The sequence below is a fragment of the Miscanthus floridulus genome, unplaced genomic scaffold (assembly GCF_019320115.1).
Source record: "Miscanthus floridulus cultivar M001 unplaced genomic scaffold, ASM1932011v1 os_1955, whole genome shotgun sequence".
In the NCBI taxonomy this organism is placed as follows: domain Eukaryota; kingdom Viridiplantae; phylum Streptophyta; class Magnoliopsida; order Poales; family Poaceae; genus Miscanthus; species Miscanthus floridulus.
Window position 1 is genome coordinate 1 of NW_027098006.1, and position 7836 is coordinate 7836.

Sequence of the window (7836 nt, forward strand, 5' to 3'; positions counted from 1 at the left end):
ACGCGCGCGCGCGGTCAGCTCGGAGGCCGCGGCCTCGGACCACGCCAGCGCGTGGGCCTCCGCCGCGACGGCGCGCTCGGCCAGCTGAAGCGCGCGCGCGGCCTGGCGCCGCACGAGCACCCGCTGCTCCAGCGCGTCCTTGGCGCCCCTCGACGCCGCGACCTCCGAGCGCAGCCGCCGCTCGGCACGCGCTCCGTCGACGCGCCGGCGGAGGTCCTCCGCGGCGGCCTTCTTCCTCACCGCCGCCTCCTGCCTCGTGGCGATCGCGCCGTTCGTGGACTCGATCTGCGACTTGAGCAGCGGTATCTCGGCTGCCGTCGCGGCGAGGCGGTTCTTGGCCGCGGCCAGGTTGGCGCGGAGCCGCTCCAGCTCCTCGCCGAGCGGCATGGACGCCAGCCACGCCTGCACCGCCGCCTCGCGGCGCGCTCCACCTCCTCTCTAGTCCCCGACAGGTCCTTGAGGACACTGGCGGTTGTGCTCGGAGGGAGCTCGGCCGATTCATTGTTGTTGTTGCCTTCCATTGCCAGACGATGAGTTCGACGTGATTTAGCTGGACTGGTGCATATGCCGTTGTTATATGCAAGGTGGCATCTACGCTTCTTCTTGGTGTATCCTATGGGATTTGTTGTTTCTATCGCTGCCCCGCTGGCTGTAATTGTAAATGTGTATATTTCGAGTTCCCAAATAATAAGCGCGGTAGCGCACGGTGCTCGCAGAGTCAGACTCGTGGGCAACTGGACATTACGGTGTACAAGAGTCAAGAGCATAATGACAATTAGAACGAGAGGGAGTATCGAAGCAGGTGAATAATTCGTTTTTGTCTCAGATAATTTGAGGCGAACTGCTCGGTGTCTAGTACTACTACAGTAACTTTTTATCAGTCGGTTAGGTCGCGGGTGCTGAAGCCTGGGGCTCCAGTTCAGTCGTACTTACCCTTCTTTTTTCCAATTGGGAAATATATAATTTAATATTTGGTGTTCGTGCCAATAATAAGATTTTGAGCAGCACCGAGAGCATTTCTAAATATCACTCTCTAAATCATCATTTGAAGAGTCACTTGCATAAAAATCGTTTTCTATATCTTTTCACTCTCCAATAGTCTTTCTATATCTCATGCGCACTTTAGAGAGTCATTCTTGTCTTCTATTTTTGACTAGCGAAAAATCCGGAACAGAAGATGACTATATTTGAATAACTATTTAGAGAAGCTGTTAGATGGTAATTTTTCACCAAATTCTCTATTACTGGCGTTTATGAAGTATTTAGAGAGTCTCTTGGATCGAGTTGCTCTTAGTTGGCTTTGGTCTAACCTGAAATCAAATAAATTTAAAAACCCATAATAAATGTTAGTACAATAAATGGTTAAACCCATATGATAAATTGGCAGCCGACTTAACCTAGATATATGTTTATTGTGTGCACGTATCGTGGCTTTTAAAAAGATGTAAGATGAGCCACATGCCTGCATGGCGGCCAAAACATGACATGTTCGGTGGGACACCGATGAATGAATGTTTTGTAGTTCTAAACTCAAAGTGAGAATGGTGAAAATGAGGGACGAGTGGATGACGGACCGAGACACAGAACATTGAGTAAGGGTGGATGGGAGAATGTGAAAGATGAGGTAGAGTGAAGACAGAGAAAGAAATTTTCGCTCAAGAACGAAGGGGAGCACTACGTGGGTTCCTCCTAGTTTCAGTTTCTGGTGTTGGTTGCTCTGACGCATTCTTAATAATTTTTCCATTTGAGTAGTCCAGTTGCTGATGACCGATTGTTTATCCAGATCAGACTTTGACTTTCGTATCAACACACTTGCTAAACTTTTGCAGCAAACCCGGCCCCTAATTAACAATAAGCTGTGTACATTGATCTGCATTGCTTACCTTCTCCCGCTTTTTGTTTTATTTTTCAATAATCCGCAAGTCTTGGTCATTGTGACTGATGTGCATTCTCGCCCAGTTGTAGTTCTCACTGATTAAACGATGGATGTTCATGCAAGCAAGCAAGCACGAAGCTACCGGCCGGGTTTGAAACATTCGACGGAAGGCAAGCAGGGCGGCTAACGCCCTATATTGTACTACTAAACATACTTCTTCTAGCTTACAATACATACCTACTACAATCCAGTTCAAGCATAATATCCATTAATTCGTATAGAAATAAAGTTGACCTCGTGTTTAATAAACATCAAAAGTTTATCTCAGAACCATAATTTCGCATCCGTTGGTGAGGTCGATGTGGAAGCATGTGTTCATCTGCTTGATCGGGCAGTTGACCTGACTCGCTCCCTTCAGAAGCCGCCTCTGGTAAAGCATTTTCTAGTGTTGTGGAGTGCTGTCACGCACTGGAATATCAAACTGCCTAAGACTTCTGCTGTTGGGCTATATAAACCTACCCTAGCCAAGTACATGTGCATGCATCAGTACATAATCAATCATCAGATCACAACTAGCTAGAAGACAGGAAGTTCCTGCTTTGTGTTCTGTCATTACTCTAGCTCGTTGCATTGCCGTCTCTTGTCTTGCTGATCTAGACGGCCATATGGCTTACCCTTGCTTCTCGGAAGGTGACGGTGCTGACCATCGACGGCGGCGGCATCAGAGGCCTCATCCCCGGTACAATCCTCGCCTTCCTCGAGAAAAAGCTTCAGGTGCGTTGCGTCGTTCACTATTGCTACAGCTAGGACATGAGTTGACATTAGAGTTTTGCGTGTACGTACGTGGGAGAAGGGTTTCAGTACGTACTCATGTCTGATGATTACATGCACGCATGGTGTATGTGATGATCCACCGTAACTGCATGCAGGAGCTAGACGGGCCCAACGCACGGCTGGCCGACTACTTCGACTACATCGCCGGAACCAGCACCGGCGGCCTTATCACGGCGATGCTCGCCGCTCCGAATAATAAGGATAAGCGCCCGCTCTTCACCGCCGAGGGCATCAACAAATTTTACCTGGAGAACGGGCCAAACATCTTCCCTCAAAGGTAGTACAAAAAGTGACAGCGAGGGGGGGTCGCGCGCGCGCGCACACACACACATATATTATATATATAATATATATATATATAGATATTATATATATATATACACACACACACCACACACACACCTTGCGAATATCCCCACCAGCACCCAGCAGCTGGTAATTTAAGTTTAACCATGCACACGGAACTGATCGATGACTACTAAAGAACCTATTAATATAGCTTTAGTATTTGAATGGGGTATGCTTACTTTTGGTTAATCGAATAGGAGCTAAGCTATCTCAGTTGGTCGATGGTGTGAATGTGTATACCCACTCAGATCTAAGTCTTAATTTTCGTAGACAAATTTGGCTGCTTATTATTTTCTTTTTAATAAAATGCAACTAGTTCTTTCTAGATTGGTCTAGTTTTTTTATTTGGTTGAACAGTAATACTAAAATTTGGTCTAGTCTTCGAGATGCTAAAAAAGCAATCCTCTAAACGGCTTTTGCAACGAACATGATTTTGCCCCATACACGCATGGATGGGTCTCACTACTGTCAACAGGAATGATGTTGTGCCATATAAGGTCTTGTTCGACTAATCCCCTATCCAAGAGGGTTGTTGGGACCAAGGGAAGATATGCCCAGGGAAGCCAAGGCCCCTACAGGGATTTAGTTGGACGGTCGAAACCATGTTGTTTTCCTCCCTCGTTCCATGTGAGCTATTTGTTTCGGCTGCAGTCCCTCTTGGTCAGGAACTCACGACGACAGACGGCAGTAATCCCTCATGGTCGCGTGGCCGGTCCTGAGTTTTTTAGACCTAGGTCGAGAACTAATACAAAGGCCTAATCCACTTTATCAATGTTCATAAAATAGATAAATATAATGATAAAATACTCTCTTCGATCTTGTTTTCCAAGAAGTCAAAGAATCTTAAGTTTGGCTAGATTTATAGAAAAAGAATCTTAAATATAATAAATCTAGAAAAACAAAATATTTTAATTTGAAACGAAGAGAGTATTTTTATACATATTTGGTCAAACTTGGTATTGTTTGACTTCTCGAGAATCGAGATTTACATTTTTGGGAATGGTGAGAGTACTTACTTGCACTTGGCATTTTTTTTGAACAATTTCTTCTAACATTTCGAGATGCAAAATCATTTATTATACTATTGATGTTGATCTCATCTAATTTCTCCATGCATAATTAAAGTCGCAATCTTGATGTTGTTTCAGCTTTTTGCGTTGGGCACCTAGGCCACAGCTACCCACGTACATGCATATATACACACTTTTTTTTATTCATATACTCCCTCCATCCCAAATTGTAAGTCATTCCAAGAATCTTGGAGAGTCAAAGCTTCTCAAGTTTGACCAAAATTATAAAAAAAATTACAAAGATTTATGACATCAAATAGATATACTATAAAAATATAATTAACAAAAAATCTATTGGTACTTAGTTGGCATCATAAATGTTATTATCTTATTATATAAACTTGATCAAACTTGAGATGCTTTGACTCTCCAAAATTCTTGGAATGACTTACAATTTGGGATGGAGGGAGTACATACTAATGTACTACTCTTCGGATGAGGCCTAGGGCGGTGGCACACCTTGCCCACCCCCAGGACCTACGGGAGAGCCTCCCCGAGAAAAAAAAGTCATGTGTCATGATCGAGCATCACTCCGCACGGGCTCCCAAAGGCACCGTTTGGATGCCGAAATTTTTGGCGAAATACTACTGTAGCATTTTCGTTGTTATTTGACAAATGGTGTCCAATCATAGTCTAATTAGGTTTAAAAGATTCGTCTCGTAGATTTCGTCTAAACTGTGTAATTAGTTTTTTTTTATTTATATTTAATGTTTCATGCATGCGTCTAAAGATTCGATGTGACGGGAAATCTTGAAAAATTTGGCATTTTAGAGTGGAACTAAACAGGCCCCAAGCCCCACGTGGGCTTCCAGGAAAATCCCTCCTCCCACTCTACTCTATCTCCTTAGATTGGGGATTAACAGAACAAACCCTAAATGAGGAGCTATATGAGACGAGTGCACGTAGGACCAAAAGATAGAGATGTTGGCGATCAACAATAATTGGTTTGGATAATATCTTTACTTTTAGAAAACACTCAATCATTATTTCAAAGCACGTTGCCAGGGCTGACTAATCAAATAAGTCGAAGTTGGGTAAGGAGAGATTCCAATGTATAAAAACACTTCTTTTTTCGCTGTGGTTCTGACTTCTGACCAGGTTGCGTTACACACTTACACTCCCCTGTGCTTTGATTATTGTCGTATATATGGGTCATATAAAATAGCAGTCGAGCTTAGCACTTATCCCCGTTGATGATTAATTAGGGTCAAATTCATAACTAAAAATACCCACTACTAAGTAACGATCGCGTCCTCTCTCTCTCTCTCTCTCTCTCTCTCTCTCTCTCTCTCTCTCTCTCTCTCTCTTCTCTCTCTCATATATAATATATAAATATATTATATATATATATATATATTATAGACACCACACACACACACGAGATATACGATAGTGTTCTTGAGTCTTGACAAGATCAAACATTTCATGTTCGTCAATAGTTGCGAGTTTTTTTTCGAATACGCAAAAAGTTTGCGCATCTTATATTAAGATCGAGAAAATTTAAATTTACATGATATGTTACAATGTTCCCGTTCCTCCCTAGCGTACCAAATCGAAGGCTACTACTCACGCACTAAACAACCTAGGTGCCGCTGGTGCCAGGAGCCTAGGCACGGCTGTTGCCGCGTCGTCTCGACCACCTCCATTGCCAGGTTCAGGAAAGAGTTCTCTCATGGCTTCAGCATGTGATGGATTGAGCTCATCTACGAAGATGTTGTACAAGTGATAATATGATAGCGATGATCTTAACAAGATCAAAAACATTATATTAGGAAAAGTTGTGGCGACGCGTACGGCAGTGTTCATGTTGACCAAGAATGGGTGATGATGATGACCTAACAACAGAGTTTGTGGCAGACGTTGAGATGATGCAGGCTTATATAATTCATGTAGGAAGTAGCATGTTACTTTTGGTATCTTATATTCACTGTTCCAGCTTGATGCTAGCTGCAACAACGAACCAGAATTTGCGTGCACAACTGTTATGCAGAGGCTGGAAAACCCTTTTCATTGCTATGAAAAAAGTAGCTAATCATGCTTATTAGTGGTGATACACTGATCGATACGATGTAGTATGTTGTAATGCTAAGCTTTCTCTCATCCATTAATTGTGGATTGCACAGGCCAGACTTTGTAAACACGTTGCTGGAGCTCAAGGGGCCGAAATACGACGGCGAGTTCCTGCACTCCAAGATTCAGGCCTCCTTGGCGCTACTAGGGTGAACGAGACTCTCACCAACGTCGTCATCCCCGCCTTCGACGTCAAGAACCTCCAGCCCACCATTCTCCACCTTCGATGTATGTGATGGTGTTCGATCATGCAAGGCTCATTCATTCATGAATCTATATAGGATAGATATACTCCTATGATCGACGTGTTAACCGCGTACATGCACGCGTGCAGGCTCAGAGCCGGCCTCTGAAGAACGCGCTCCTCTCGGACGTTTGCATCAGCACGTCAGCCGCGCCGACGTACCTCCCCGCCCACTTCTTCCAGACCAGGGACGACGCCGGCAACACCCGCGACTTCAACCTCATCGATGGCGGCGTCGCCGCCAACAACCCAGTAAGTGTTAGTTAGTTGTGCACATCATGTTTAGGTACGGTTTTGGTGGACAAAACAAGAGACAATCGTTATTATATATAAACAATAAACAATGCCTGACTATATAATCTTAACTTGTTTCTGCTTACTTGCGTGCGTGAAGACAATGGTGACGATCAACCAGATAACCCGGAAGATGATCGTGGACAAGCAGGAGATCTTCCCGGGGGGGCCGACTGACTACGACAAGTTCCTGGTGATCTCCATCGGGACCGGCTCGGCCAAGGCCGCGGCGATGTACACGGCCAAGGAGGCCGCCGGATGGGGCATCCTGTCTGGCTGCACACCAAGGAGGGCTACACCCCCATCGTCGACATGTTCAGCTACTCCAGCGCCGCGCTCGTCGACTACAACGTCTCCATCCTCTTCCAGGCGCTCCGCAGCGAGAAAAACTACCTCCGCATTCAGGACGATTCTCTCAAAGGCACGGAGGCGACCGTGGACGTGGCGACGGAGGAGAACATGAAGAAGCTGATCGGGATCGGGGAGAGGATGCTGGCCAGCACGGTGAGCAGGGTGGACATGGAGACGGGGAAGCCCGTGGCGGTGCCTGAGGAAGGGACCAACGCCGACGCGCTCACCCGCTTCGCCAAAATGCTCTCCGATGAAAAGAAGGCGAGGACATCGTCGAGTCAAGGCAAGCCAGGCAGCGCGTTGTGAATTGTGATCAGATCATGTGGGCGCGCGTGCGCCTCACGTCTGTGAGGTTCAGCTAAGATCACAAGTGTGTGTGTGTGTGTGAAGCATTATTAATTTGCAATGGCCATGCATGCAGTGGCTGCCTCTTGTCTTGTCGTACGTTTTCTTTTCTTTTTTGTTTTTTTTTGCTGGTACGTTTTCTTTTCGATCAGGGACTCGGGTTTTGAAGGTTGACTTTTGTGTATGTAATAATGTAATAATTGTTGATCAAAAACTCAATCGCGGTGGCTGGTCACAGACCTGTGCTTTGGATGTGGAGCAGAAGAGATTTTTATTCCCCTTGGTCACTGCGGCGAAACCACAAATAAAGAGTGAGTCCCTTGAGACTCAAACTCCGACCACCCCAAGGGGAGGTACTGAGCCTGCACGACCACTCGGTCAGCCATGCCGTTCCCTAATAATTG

The 7836-nt window shown here is 45.5% G+C and overlaps 1 pseudogene; it reads left to right on the forward strand.

Moving 5' to 3' along the window:
• Positions 1-1982: 1982 nt before the first annotated feature.
• On the forward strand, positions 1983-7393 carry LOC136534451 (patatin-like protein 1; annotated as a pseudogene).
• The last annotated feature ends 443 nt before the right edge of the window (positions 7394-7836 follow it).